We start from the raw sequence: 14,814 nt of genomic DNA, 5'->3' as shown, positions 1-14,814 counted from the left end.
CTCATACATCTAATACCTACTTGGGATGTAATTGTTATATTTTATGTGGTACACAAGAATGGCCAAATCACACTGTGCGAAAGGTATTATCAAACACAAGCTCTCCTCTCCCCCTCATTATTCAGTTACCATTTACCTGGACGGGAGTCGCATCCGTTCACATAACAGCATCTGACTAGAAGAAAGGTTAACTTTATTGTAATAACAACATCTGCACAGCTGTTCATTAAGAACTGGGGTTCCTTTATTCACTAACAATATCAACAATATAATACTGCACTATAACACATAGCCTGAAAAGTAAAAGGGGAATAGACACATACACAGATCTGCGGGGTCTCTTTATTATAATGGAAAGCTTTATTACTATAACACATCCAGGGACTGTAGATAGCTAAAGAGGGAATGGATTATACTGCACACCGCTGAAAGAAAAAGGATTAGCAATACAGTAGGGGAATCTAGCCTAGGAAATAAAAGACAAGATTAATGTTTAAGTGGGCACTAATATAACAGGACAGATATCACCTGATTAGTATGAAGTCTTGCTCTAGCTGTCATCTGGGTTCCTCTCTCGTCTGTGCCTTGGCTCGTCTCAGATTCTCCCCTGCACTCTTGGACACGCATCTGCGCTGATCACTCTGCACTGGATTCCTCTCCCCCACGAACTGTCTTCACCTTTCCGCTTCAGTCTAAGGATATAGTTTCTGCCGCTCTGATAACCGTTCACTCCACTAGCTTCTTCACTCTGTCTGATTATCCCAGCTCCAATGTCCAACTCACTCCAGCTGCTCCCACAGACTAATCCACGATATAACTTCAGTCTCTTCCAAAAGGCATCACTCCAGACTCCAGCTGATCACAACTCCTTCTGATAAGTAACTGCTTCTGACTGCTTTCTTCAGCTCCAAACATCATCTGCCTTCTCTCTCCAGCACCAAACACCATCTGCTCACAACTGCTTCTGACAACTCCAGCAACCAACTGACTGTTCTCTCTCTCTGTTCCAAACACCAACTCACTGACTGTTCTCTTCAGCTCCAAACACCAACTGACTTCTCTCTCTCTCCAAGAACTGACTGACTTCTCTCTGTTCCAAACACCAACTCACTGACTTTTCTCTTCAGCTCCAAACACCAACTGACTGCTCCGCCTCTTCTGCACTTCACTAATATGGAATGCTCTCTCCTCATGGAAAGTTCCAGTCATCAGCCTGCCGCCCATCAGATCCCTGCACCACTCCGCGTCAAGGACACACACCCAGCCGGCCGGACTTTTGTGGTGTCTTCGACACAAAGAATAGTACAGTCTACTGATAAGGGCCGGCCCAGGCCGGTTCTCTCCAAGTGAACAACACCTCATAACTAAAACATCACCTTTACCCTGCAAGCATCTCAGTCTGCAGGGACAGGAAGCAAAATGGAGTCTCTCTAGTTCTGGGCCTTGTAGGCCCGAAAATGACTTAACTCTATCATAATACATACACAAACCATACCAATATGTAATATAAAGTCTGGACTACAGGATCCACCCTCTACTATAGGTAGGATGATGAAAGGACACATAATTATGTCAAAGCCAATAGGCAATAGATGGATTAGAGTCAAAAATAAGGGATCTATCATCATATAAAGCAGCTATCCTCTAGTTTATGCTTCTAGGTCTGAAAAGAGGCCTAAAAGGACCAAAACAAGCTAAGAATAAGGATCTAGGATGTAGCAAGCTTAAAGTCACTATCACTCAGAAATAGAGCCAAAAACACGGTCACTACAGACGCACAGTGGGAGGTGAAGCCATCATGCACCTTGCCAGGCACAGCCCTGCTCAGATCAAAGGGTCACCCCTCCCCATACTCCAACTTCAGATCTTTCCATTTAATCCAGGTCGGTCTCAGCCAGCCCTTACCCTCCAAAACCAGACCGCCAATACACAACAGCAGAATACAGGGGAAGGCTTAGGCCAGAGAATACCTACTTCCCAAAATTGGTAGTTTTAAACACAGAAGATAAAAATAATCATCACTAAAAGATGCACTTTCATATTTGGAGCTCAGGCATACTAAATTCAACTTTCCTATCATGTTCCTTGTTCAATTAGGATTATACCAATTCACACAGTCAATTTACAATAGGAAGCATTCGAGCTGTGGCACTGAATGGCAGTGGCACAGCACCCAGGGCATCTAACACCAGCAAACAGAGAGGAGACAGAAACGAAAAATGGAAGGGAGACCCACGCCAATGGTGCCAGGTCTAACACTCTGGGTGTCTAGTTTTTAATAACGATTAGGTTGCTGTGGATTCAAAATCCACAGCTAGGCACTTTGCAAAAAAAGGGTCTGTTTTCACTGTATAAATGTGGAGAGTCCGCGTTGCGTTTTGGGCCACTTTCTGTCGCGGGCACTAGGCCTACCCACACAAGTGAGGTACCATTTTTATTGGAAGGCTTAGGGGAACACGGAATTGTAGAGCAACTCTTATTACCTATTGACTTTCGATGCATTTCTGCCTTCTAAATGTAAGATAATGTGTAAAAAAGAAGTCACTTTGAAAAATGTCCTATAATTCACATGCTAGTATAGGTACCCACAATTTCGGAGTTAAGCAAATAGCTACTTTTTCTAAACTCTATATTTTTTTCCAATTTCAGAAACACATAGGTGATTTTTCACTGTTTATATTTTCCCAAATGAATTGCTATATATCTGGTACGCAATAAAAAAAACATTGCAAGACACTGCTCAGTTATGGGCTCTAGGTTCCTCTGGTTCATGGTGTAATTACAAGTCATATATATCTCCACAACCAGAAGGCACCTGTTTTTTCACTCATTTTAAAATGTTCCTATTTTCAACTGTTAGTTTCTATTAAAAAAAACTTTAAATGATCCACACAAATGACCCCTTGCTGAATTCAGAATGTTTTCTACTTTTGTGAAATGTATAGCTTTCCAGGATTCATTATTGCTTTCATACTCATTTCTACCATTAACTGGAAGGAGGTTGAAAGCACAAAACATAGGAAAAATAGGCCATGTCCCAGTAAAATGGCAAAACTGTGTATAAAATGTCAGTCCCTGGTAGCTGGGAAGATGATGATTTCTGCACCACCAAACTTTTATTGATACCATTTGCAAGAATAAAAACAGACACTTTCATCTGCAGCAGTTTGTTTTTTCCACAAAAAAAAGAACATTTAGCTGTATTTTGGCTAATTTCGTGGTCCCCTCCAGGGGAATCAACAAACCCTGGGTACCTTTAAAATCCCCATGATGTTGGAAGAAAAAGACGCAAATTTGGTGTGGATTCCTTATGTGGTCAAAAGGTTACAGGGGTCTAAGCGCGAACTACCCCAAAAAGCCAAAAAAAGGCTTAGAAAATGGGGTGGAAAAGGCCTAGCAGCGAAAGGGTTAATGCACTTCAGAGGTCTGTGCGTTACCAGAGAGCCACAGAATTAAATTTGGTTGGTGCCGTGGAGAATAGTGACTTGTGTATTTTTAGTGCTATGAGGTCACAGCCTATGACAGAAAGCACTGTGAATGTGTAAGTCATTATTGTATACACACATTATAAGATAGACTATTACAAACTGTGCAAATAGTTTTAGGATAAAATGGAGCTTCCAAAATGGGGTTTTTATTAATACCAGACAATAATGATGGCAATATTTTTTTTTGTATTACTTCTCATGGGTGCTAAGCGCTGTGTTAATGCAATTAGGATTAAAAACATGCCCTTCACAGCCCAGTTGATAACTCTTCGTACTACCACTAAAAAAAACCCACAAATCTTTGCCATCACAATGCTTGGAGTTATTCGAGTAATTAAAGCCAGAACTGCTCCCAAGCGCCCTTTCCATTTGCAGATTAACTCACTCATTTGTATCTTATTCAGGCAAGCAGGCACCCTGGCATGAAGGATTGTTTTACCTGTCTGCCTGGCCTTTCCTTTCACAGCACAGGAGACTCAATTAACTTGGGCTGAAACGACCCCCCTTCCTAGGACTCCACGGTCCCCTGGGGGTCGCGCCCTACAGATTGAAGACCTCTGTTCTAGATGCATGTCAAATGGTGTGTTATAAATCTGGATGAAGCAATAACAGAAAGCTTAGAAAGGAACCAAAATACTGGTCTGGTGGCATACTATGAGAAATACAGAAATCTAGTTAAAGTGAATAAACTACCTCCTTAATTGCATAGGCCACACCCTTTTTAGAGACAACTCCAACTGTTTATTTTCCATCCTACTGAAAGCTCTGCCCTTGATTGTGTTGGTATCATGCAGAAAGTGATCTCCCCAATGGTTGTCCTCTGACTAAACCAGTCTCAAAGGCATGGACAACATCTGACCCATCAACACCGTCAAGTAGCGCACCGCAGTCTGGCCGGCCCCCACTACCCCAGTCTCTCTCCCACGGTACCAACCCAATGACTACCTTTCCTCCATTTACGAACTCCCCTACACCAGCTATGGAGCCTTCATGCCCTAAAGAGGCAAGCTACCCTCCTTCCCACAGCTAGAGCCCAGCACGAGCTCAAGAACAGCCCTGGGATCCAGCATGCCGTCTCTGTCCACCACAATCCAGCCTTCTACTCCTACAGCTATCGCCAGCTCGGGGATCCCTCCAGGCCCAAGATCACAGCCTGTGAGTGCAACAGCACTGTGAAGACCTGAATGAGTGAGCCCCGCTAGAACCCTAGCAATGGCGAGAAGATCATGTTGCGTAAATATGTAACAAATATGTTTCCAACGCTAATCGCTTCAACTTTTCTTAAAATGTATTATTTATTTTTTTTGTGTTATAATTTTGTATCAAGTGAAACAAGGGCATACAACATTAACATCGTATGAAATCAAAGTGTAGCAGTACTGAACAATGCAATGCGATGCAGTGCAGTTCACTAAAACAGGGGCAGGGGGTATGCCGGTGTAACGACTGGATTTTTGGACCAGATGGGATCAGCTCCTGAGAGCCCCTCCAACCCAGCCGGAACGTAACCACCTCCCTCCTCAGGACCATCTATCCCGGCACCTGGGTACCTACCTGAGGATGGGGAACTCGCAATATACAAGCTCATATCATCAGAAACACCACTAAATCTATAGGGATACTAAGAATACTCACTGATTACTAAGGACATCCATGCCCTACACCACACTCATACCTCATAGTCTCGCGACCACATGGGTCCAGACTAATCTACCCTGGGGCAGTTCTGATTATGTACTCTTACACACTGATCTCCCTCAGTGCTCACTCGACACGCAATCTGGCGTGCCATACACACTGAGCTGCAGCCTCAGTGCTCACTCTCTTTCTATTGTGTCCACAATCCAGCGGAACCACACACCAGTCTCCTACCTGGTGCTCACTCACTTACAATCTGATCTGCAATCCGGCAGATCTACACACTGACTACCCTCAGTGCTCACTCAAGCCCATCTATCTTTAGAGTCCCATAAGACTGTTCTCTATCTTTAGAGTCCCGTAAGACTGTTCTCTATCTTTAGAGTCCCGTAAGACTGTTCTCTATCTTTAGAGTCCCGTAAGACTGTTCTCTATCTTTAGAGTCCCGTAAGACTGTTCTCTATCTTTAGAGTCCCGTGAGACTGTTCTTTTTACACAAGCCACAATCCTGTGGGTATACACACTGACCACAATCAGTGCTCTCACTAACGCCACTTACCAATGACAACCACTTTCCTATGAATACCTTTAGCTCTCTGTCTCTCTATGTTGGGAAGTCTCTCTCACTATTCACTAAGGGTTTGCTACTACAATAATATTATGGGATGGCCAAATTACTTAGTGTCAACAATTCCCTAGCTCAAGGGTTCCTCTCTCTCCCTACTTGTTCAGACTTACCGGATCAGGGGCAGCATCTGTTCTGGCTGTAACATCTGACTAGAAGAAAAGGTTACCTGTGCTCTGAAATAGGAGACACTCTGTTTGCAGGAGTAAAAACGCTCTCTATCATAAAAACAACACATACACACTAGTTCACTTAGAACTGGGGTATCTTTTTATTATAACAATGATAAAATACACATACACAGATCTGCGGGGTCTCTATAACTAACAGGAACTTTAACACACCGCTAAAAGAAAAGGATTAGACATACAGTACAAGGTTATCTGCGGGGTAACAGGAACTTTTAACACACCGCTGAAAGAAAAGGATTAGACATACAATAGCCTAGGGAATAAGGACAAGATTAAGGTGTAAGTGTAAAGGGGACTAGTTTAGACTACCTCACCTATTAGAAGGAAGATTTCTCTCTGACTCTGGTGGGATCAGGGCTCTCTCTGTCTCTCCCTCCGTCACCACAGCTACACGCCTCTGGTTCAATTGCTCCAGCTGACAGCCTTAGCTCCTCCATCTGCTTTGATGCTCTCTGACAAACTGGCAGTCCCAGCTGATAGTCACTGCTCTCTCTTCAGCTTCAGCAATCATCTGCCTTCTTTCTCCATTCCAGAACTGCACTGCATTCTGCAGCTCCAGCAGGCATCCTACTCTCTCCTCTGCAAGAACCAAACTGAACTGACCACTCCTCCTCTCCTGCTATTCGCTAATATGGATTCCTCTCCCCTCATGGAAATTTCCAACAGAGGGCTGCCTCCCACCGAATTCCTGTGCTAGCTCCAGAGCTCTTTGCGCAACCGCAGTGGCCAGCTGCTTGTTACGTCTGGGCCCAAGAGACAAACACATTCTTCCGATAAGAAGCAGTCCTGACTGGTTTTCCCCTAGCAGTCAACAGCCTTAACTATAAACATTACCTTTCCCCCTGAAGCCTCTCAGCTCCATCAAAATGGAGTCTCTCTAGTTCTGGGCCTTGTAGGCCTGAGAAGGATGAAATAACCCTTAGCTCTGTCAGAGTACCTACATAAACCATACCAATGTGTAATATAAAGTCAGGACCACAGGATCCAACCTCTACTATAAACAATAATGACAGGCCAAAGCCAATAGGCAATAGATGGCCTCTTCTAGGTCTGGAAGAAAGGGCTTAAAAGGGCCAACACAAGCTAGGAATACATATCCTAGATGTGAGCAAGATTAAAGTCTTTATCACTCCCAAATAGGGCCAAAAAGCCTGTCAATACAGCCGGTAAGCAAAGTTCAAGTTAAACTGATATCCAGGAATAACCGATCCCTCCAGTAGCGGCCTGTCCATCAGGGGGCATATGTGTTGAGAGGCCAATGGGCCAAGGGTCTTCGAGTGGGGGGTGGAGGGGATCAGGGAGCCATTCCCTGAAGAGAGGAGTGGTGGGGCAGGATTGTGCGTCCAGGGTCTGAGTGTTGCAGACAGCAGGGCTGGAGGAAGGTATGGGCCAAAAGAAGGGGGAGGAGAGCCCCCATTATCAGTTCAAGTATTACCCATGCCCTCTTCTAAGAGGAGGGGGGCTTCTGAAAAATGGGGGAATGGGTGGCAGTGTTGGTTACCCTTAAGGAGAGAGAGTGTCCTACAGACCTGTAAGCCTGCGTGTCTGGTAGAGTGTGAGAGGGGTGGGTAAGGGGGGGTTGGATAGGGGGATGTGTGGTGGGGAGGGAAATGATGTGGGAGAGGCTAAGGAGAGAGGCAGAAGGAATGCAGGGGGAAGAATGGAGAGGGGTGGGAAGGGGGAGAAAGAAGAAAGGGAAAATGATAAGAAGGGAAGCCATGAGGGGGGTAGGAGGTGGGGTGAAACTGGAAGAGGAAAAAGAAGCAAGGTGGGGCAGAGCAGGGGGAGTCATTGTGCACAGGTAGTGAGAGCAGGGAGAGAGGTGGCAGCAGCCCGGAGACACAGCGAGGGTCGGTTGCGCGATTCAAACAGATATACGTCCTGGGGCAGGACACCCGGTAGTGCCTCGTCCCTGAGGAAAGGTGCCTATATCTGCGTAAAAACCTCAGCCTGGGCCTGTAAGTTATAAATTACATGCTCGTGTGTAGCAGCCTGGATAATTGCCACCGTCCAGTCTTCCTAGGGTAGGGATATAGGTGACCTCCAAAGGCGCAGGATACATATCTTAGCTGTAGCCAGGGCTATGTGGAGGAGGCAGCGCTGCGGGTGGGAAAGGTCCAGAGAATCCCCTATATCATGGAGGAGGATGACGGAGAGGGTGAGAGGGAGTTGCAATGGCATGGACGCACCCAGGACTGTTCCAATATGCGACCAGAAGGGTTGAATCGAAGAGCACTCGCTAATGATGTGAGCTATGCCGCAGTGGGTATTTGCGAACCGCCAGCAATTTGCTTGGGGGAGGAGTTCTGCTCTGTTCAATTTTGTCAGGGACCAATGCCAATCATGGAGTGTTTTGAAAAGACAGAACTTCAAGCAGGCCTCTCGTGTGCCCTTGACCAGAGCTTCCAGGATCTCTGCCCAGTCTTCATCCTCGTAGGAGGTCTGTGAGCGAGTTTGCCATTTGGCACGAAGATTACCTAAGAGATGTTATGAGAAAAGGTTGCTTGAGAGCCCTCCGTACAGTCCTGACATCACTCCCCTATGGCGTCCCCACACATTCAGATAGGTCACCAGAGGACAGGACTGGAAGGACCAGGGGAGAGGACACAAACAGCGCCTCAGGCATTGCTGCAATTGCATGTAACACCAGGTTTGCCGTGGGTGGAGTCCTAACTCCTCCCTCAGCTTGGCGAACGGTTTTAGGTCACCAGCAAGCAGAGTTTGCTCCAAGGTACATATTCCTGCCTCTCTCCAATGGGTCCAACAGAGGGTACAACCACCAATGCGCAGACCGTCATTGCCCCACAAAGGTGCTTCGTCATGTAGTTGTGGGTCAACCCTGATTCGATAATGGGCACGCTTCCAGGCCTTGTGAGTGGCACACAGCAGAGGATGCAACAGGCGGGCTGGAAGTCATGTCTCCATAGAAAAGGTCAAGTCCCTTGCATCCCGGGAGTAGCAATCGTTCAATGTGAATCCATTGCGGTGGGTTAAAATGTAATACTGAGTGAATTTGCAACTTGTATATATGTAACTCTAACCACTAGTATCTGTAGTAGACATAAATACTGTTGGACTTGGTCTTTTTTGGCAGGTTCACCCCTAAAATGTTTGCCTTAAGCTCCAACATGGTGGTAGTGATTTTAGGTCTCTGCTCACTTTAGCACTATGGCCAAGTGTAAAGTGCGTGCGCTCTCTGAGTGCGTGTGGTGAGAGTTGCCTGCCCTCCCATAGGAATGCATGGGGGATATGTGTGTCCATGGTAATTCCTGGTATGAGGGGAGTGCAGGGTTGAGTTTAGTATGTGCGAACTCGTGTGAATAAATGCTGCGCAATAGTATGCACAAAGGTATTGTGGTTATTTTAGAAATGCCACTTTTAGAAGTTGGCATTTCTGTGTGCTGTGTGTCTGCCTGCATGATGTGAATTACATGTCTGGCTTGTGAGTGACAGGTGCTGAATGATGTGGGTGGCTCCAGGAGCCAAGATGAGTCTGCCTAGTGGTGAATAGGGAGACCTGAATAGGACTGTGCCTTCCCTCCACAATGCTGGCTCCACCTCCTGTGTTGCGTCTTATGTCCATGGCTTGTCCTGTGAAAAGAAGAGAGGAGCTGAGCAAAACAAAGTGCTCCATAGCTCCCCTGAACCAGTTGTATCTGGTTTTTCCATGCCCTACACTTTTAGACAAAGGAAACGTGTGTATAAAAGAAGGGGCTGTGACCCCATGATGTTGTTCTGCTTTTGTTCCTGACGCTGCGGGGTGTGGTGCTGCTGGGGCCCAGGGGTGGCTGCCATGAGGGCTTGCCTCCCTGGGCCCTGCATTGCCCCTGGATACTTCAAGGACTTTTCTTTGGGACCTTTGGCTTTTTCTTGGATCTGAGGAGGACTTTGTGCTTTGACCTCTAGTTCCCTGTGAGCGCTTTGCTTTTATTTTCCTGAAAGCACTTTCCCTGGAGCTGTGCTCCCTGCAGCTGAGGAGGAGAACTACGATCACCCTGGAGGGAATCCTCGGCGTTGGGATTCCCCCCACATCGCAGAATTTTATTGTTCCCTAGCGGGTGCCTAACTCGCATTCATATCATGCCTTGTAGGTGCCCACCCGGCGTCTTCGATGTCCTTCTAATTAAAGCGCGGGTGCCCACCCCGCGACTTTGCCTTTATTTTTAGTAAAGAGGGAGCCTACCCCTCATTGGGCCCAGAGAAGTTGCTGCCAAGTCTGCCCAGCCGCGGCCGCCCGGAAATCAGGCAAGTCTGCCTGTGACCTGGGCAGGGCCGGCAGCTGGGCTGGAAGAGGCACGAGAGTTGCGGGGCTCCCATGAGCTGTGGGGAGTCCCAGAAGAGGAGGCGTCCTTAGGCCTTGTGAGCTCCCTATCTAAAGTCCCGGTCCTGAGGCGGGGGTCTGGATGAAGCGTGGCGCCTGGTGACGCGGGGCTCCCATGAATGGAGGGAGCCCCGCAAGCACCGCAGCCTGTTTCCCGCGGAGGGAGCGCAAGGCACATTGCAGGTGCCTGCCCCCGCCGAACCCAATGAGAAGAGCCCCCGGCATAGCCCGGTGGGTGAGGGCTGAGGGGGGGGGAATGGCCGCATTTTTCTCCCGCGCTATGAGGGAGTATGTATTGTTTTCGGTGCCAGAGTGGGCCCCCGAGTCAGAGCAGCCCCGTCTGTCAATGGGCCGCTCCAACGTGACCATAATTGTTTAAAGGGGCCCTTGTTCTTTCCCCGTGTGATGCCTCATTTTAACTTATTTCAGAGCCCCATGTGGCTCCATTGTGGGTGGCTTTATTTCAAGTGCCAGTGCGCTCCACGTTTCAGGGGCATTATTTATTTTTAGAGCCCCTGTGTGGCTCCAACGTTTTGCATATTGTTTCAGAGCCCAGTGTGGCTCCAACGAAGGGGCATATTTACTTTAAGGGCCACTGAGAACCCATGCCTCATTTTTCTATTTCCAGCTGTCCAGCAAGTAATGGGCAGCTGCACCGTTTAGGTTATTAGTTATTTGGGGACATGTCCTCTACGCTGGGAGTGAGATGCACTCTCCTGCCCCAGTACTCTCCTTTCACAGCTGAGCAGCACTTAGTGCCAGCTTCTACTTTTAGGCCTGCGCAAAGTGCACACCCTTGACTGTCTCTGCATTGGCAGTGCGCCCTGACACTTTTGGACCTAGGGCATTTGAGCCCCTTCGAGATGGCAGGTTGGCCAGGGGTACTATTAGGTTTGTAGGGCGCCAGGCCCTAATGTGATTTATATAGGTGCTAGGAAATGTAACTTATATAGTATGTTTTATGCACCCTGATTTATGCTTCTAGCTGTGTTTATGACTATGAGATTTTACATACTGTGTTATGTTTTATTTTTATCTTCTACTGTGGTTAATGTATGATTTATTCCCTACTGCGGTTTATGTTAGTAAGAGTATTTCCTAATGCAAGTTATGTTTAGGAGATTATGGTCTACTATGTTAAGGCGTATGAGGTTGGCGCAGAATATTTCTCGTCTGATGTGATATGATTTATGTTACAGGATGATGCTGTGTATAGTGTTTGCCAGTATTATTGGTTGTGGTCTACGTTTATGAGATGTTCTTACTTTACTATTTTTACAAAGTGATGATTCTGACACTTGCCCCGTGGCCCTGTCATGTGTAAACAATCCCCTGTAAATATTACCCAGTACCACTTGGCACAGTGTATATTGTGTGATTACCATCTAATGTGTTTTATGATAATACAAAGGCTATTTTTATATATAACCTTGTGTGGAGTTCCTTTTGTGGTGTGCCTAGTGTGTTGTTGCTTTGTGTGTTGCGCAAATGCTTTACACATCGCCACCGGGATAAGCCTGACTGCTCGTGCCAAGCTACCAAGGGGGTGAGCAGGGGTTATCTTTGGCATGTAACTCCCTTTCCCTGACTAGGGTGGTGGTCTCTGCCTGGCTTTGGTGCAAGCCTTATGGAAATCTGTATCCTCGGATACAGATTTCCATGAGCCATAAAAAATATAACTGTCCTCTGTATAAATGACATGACTATGTTTACATGTATTTAAAGTACCTTGAATGCTAGAGTATTTGTCCTTCTATATATTTAAGTTAAACACTGCATACATCTTATTTATTGTTAAACTATCAATTTCTTTAGTTTAAAAAAATCAGCAATAGGATTGTTCGAATTAATCATGATCAACAGAGGATTGAACTGTTTTATCTCAATGTTTTTTATTCATCTATAAATTTATATCTATCTATTTAACAGAAAAAAATAAAACAATATTTTTGATATTATTGCTTTGGATTGCATGTACATGATATTTACTGTAGATATTTAGGTCTACTCTTATTTTTATTGTTCCTAAATGGTTATACTTACACACTAGATGCTTTTCCCTGACTTAAGAACTTACTTCAGGGGTACCCCTATTTTTACACACTTTGGTGCAAGCCTTAGCCAACCAGAGATCCCCATTTCTAACAAATACCTACTACCATTCTTATGGGAGTTTAGAGTTTACATATTTTGTTTCTTTTATATAATTCATGTACTTTAAAGTCCCTATCTAATGTAACTGGTTCAATTGTAAGGCACTCTGACACCTTGGTGTAAAGTCTGCACTATATAAAAATAACCGATGGAATACATAATGTTAAAATGTCATATAGTACATAAGCCCAAGCCGAGCCCCATAGGTCAGTCACCATACAGGCTTGATCTTCAGAAACATGCGCAGAATTACAAGGAGTATGGCCTGCTTTCAGTCGTGGGATGACTGTCTGTGTCTGGGACTCTGAGACAGGTTTCCCACCAAAAATTAACTTTTGTCACCTGTGAACCTCTACCTTTTCCTCCAGTCACCTATCCAGAATTATAGCTGGAGCATAACTTAGTTAGCGAGATTTAGGGGGTGTGAATCTCAAATTACTCAACTAAACAAACAGTGGTTGTGTAACCCCTAAATGTGGCCTAGTTTCTTATTATAGGTAGAGCAACATGACAGTCTAATGAATGAAACAGGTGCTTGTGCAGTGCAAGTCCTGAACTCAAGTATTTAAAAGTATGCTCACATGTAATAATGAAGATAAAGGACGCTCTGTATAATCCTACGCAAATAAACTATTTGCCTAGGATCATACAATTTGGACAGGCAAGGAAGCTGGTGTTGAATCAAAGGCGCTTGTTTTTAGGTCGAACCTGGGCAGCCCATGCGCTGCTCTGCGAGCCATGCTGTATTGGAGTATATACTTGAAGCCAGGTACACTCTATGCCCATATTTGTCATTGGCTTGTGTCATTGTCCTTCAAAAATACTGGCTTCTGATTTGTTATTATGCTTGTTAGTCCCTCCTTAGTAACGCCTTGTCTTCATTTGTAACCTCCCATGAGGACTGGCCCTTTTACTTTGGTTGTTACACGGTACGTCTTCTTTAGTCTGTAACCACTATTTTCTTTCATGAGTTTACTGCAGGAGGATCTCTCATGCGCAGTTGTGACCACCGGCTTCTTTAACTTGTAGCAAACAGAGAACTCTTCAGGGGCCATGGGAGGCAGAATGGGGCACCTCAACGATTAGGGAGGTCAAAGGTGCGCGATGTAAATTCCGCTAGTCTGGCATGTTTATTTTCTGAACGAACATCTATGTTAAACATTAATATGCTTTAGGTTTGCTCTTCCGCTCACTTGCTAAAAACCATGACTTCAACAAAGGGCTCTTACCCTCTTTATTGGATTTGTTCCTCTGTGAAATGAATCCAAAAAAGAAACTCTTTAGCTGCAAATGTCTCTCTGGACACCTTCTCTCGCAAGCGAGAACCCGACCAGAAGGTATTTGTTAAGAATATTCCGTGGACATCGTAGGTGTATCAAAGATCCTTTATTGTAATATGCACCAACACGAGCTCCGAGAAGCGGTGCGTACAACTTTCAAAGCCTGCCACCAGCTGTCATCTCTCAACATTCCAGAGGTGACAGCTGGTGACGTAGGTAACAGTAGTACGGTGTCCTGGAAGGGACACAAGGCAATCACAACACATCCTCCTCCCTGAGGAAGAAAGAAAACTTGGAGAAAAGGAGAGAAATAGAGAAAGAGAGAGACATAGAGGGAGATAACCTGGAAGGAGACTGAATATACATATATAGTAAAGCTGGTAACCAGGGTCAAAACGGAATGTTTACATTGCAAGGCTACTCACACACATAATCTGACAATTTACCAGGTGGCAATAACCTCCTTCCTGTCCTGCTGGTGGCTTGATTAGAGGCCTGGTAGCGGGTGTGGGGGGCTACCTGCACCTGACCTACACCGCTCACTGCGACTAGGAGAGGTACCAGCAAGCTCACTAGTGGAAGGCCCAGTAGTGTTTGAACCTTAGGGTTCACCATCCGTCTCCTCATCTGACCATCCGGTAAATGCTCTCCTAGAACCCTGTGTATGTTCTTGCATCATGTTGTTAGGATTCTCCGTTGTGTTTTTGCACTGAGACAGGGCTGAGAAGTGCCACACTTTGCCATCGCTGAGCAAGGCTGAATTATAATACACCTCACGTACTATATGCAGCTCTGTGTATCTAATAATGACTTTGCTAATATGTCCACTTCTCTTCACCCTTACAGTGTCTCCAACCTCAAGCTTGACTGGTCTGCAACCTTGTTTCACATCATACCTTTCTTTACAGCTAGCTTGTGCCGTCTTCAATTTATCCTTGACCTGATCCGATGACCAGATTACTCTTTTAGCTGCCTTGACCCATCCTACATTATCCTTGCACAAGGGAGTCCTGCCCCGCATCAGTTCAAAAGGGCTGTGGCCAGTGGTTACCCTTGCATTACAATCTGGTCCCTAATGAACTTATCATGTAAATCTCCGAAGCTGCAGTTTATTGCC

The sequence above is a fragment of the Lissotriton vulgaris genome, chromosome 2_1 (assembly GCF_964263255.1).
Source record: "Lissotriton vulgaris chromosome 2_1, aLisVul1.2, whole genome shotgun sequence".
In the NCBI taxonomy this organism is placed as follows: Eukaryota; Metazoa; Chordata; class Amphibia; order Caudata; family Salamandridae; genus Lissotriton; species Lissotriton vulgaris.
Note: the sequence above shows the minus strand (reverse complement) of the source record.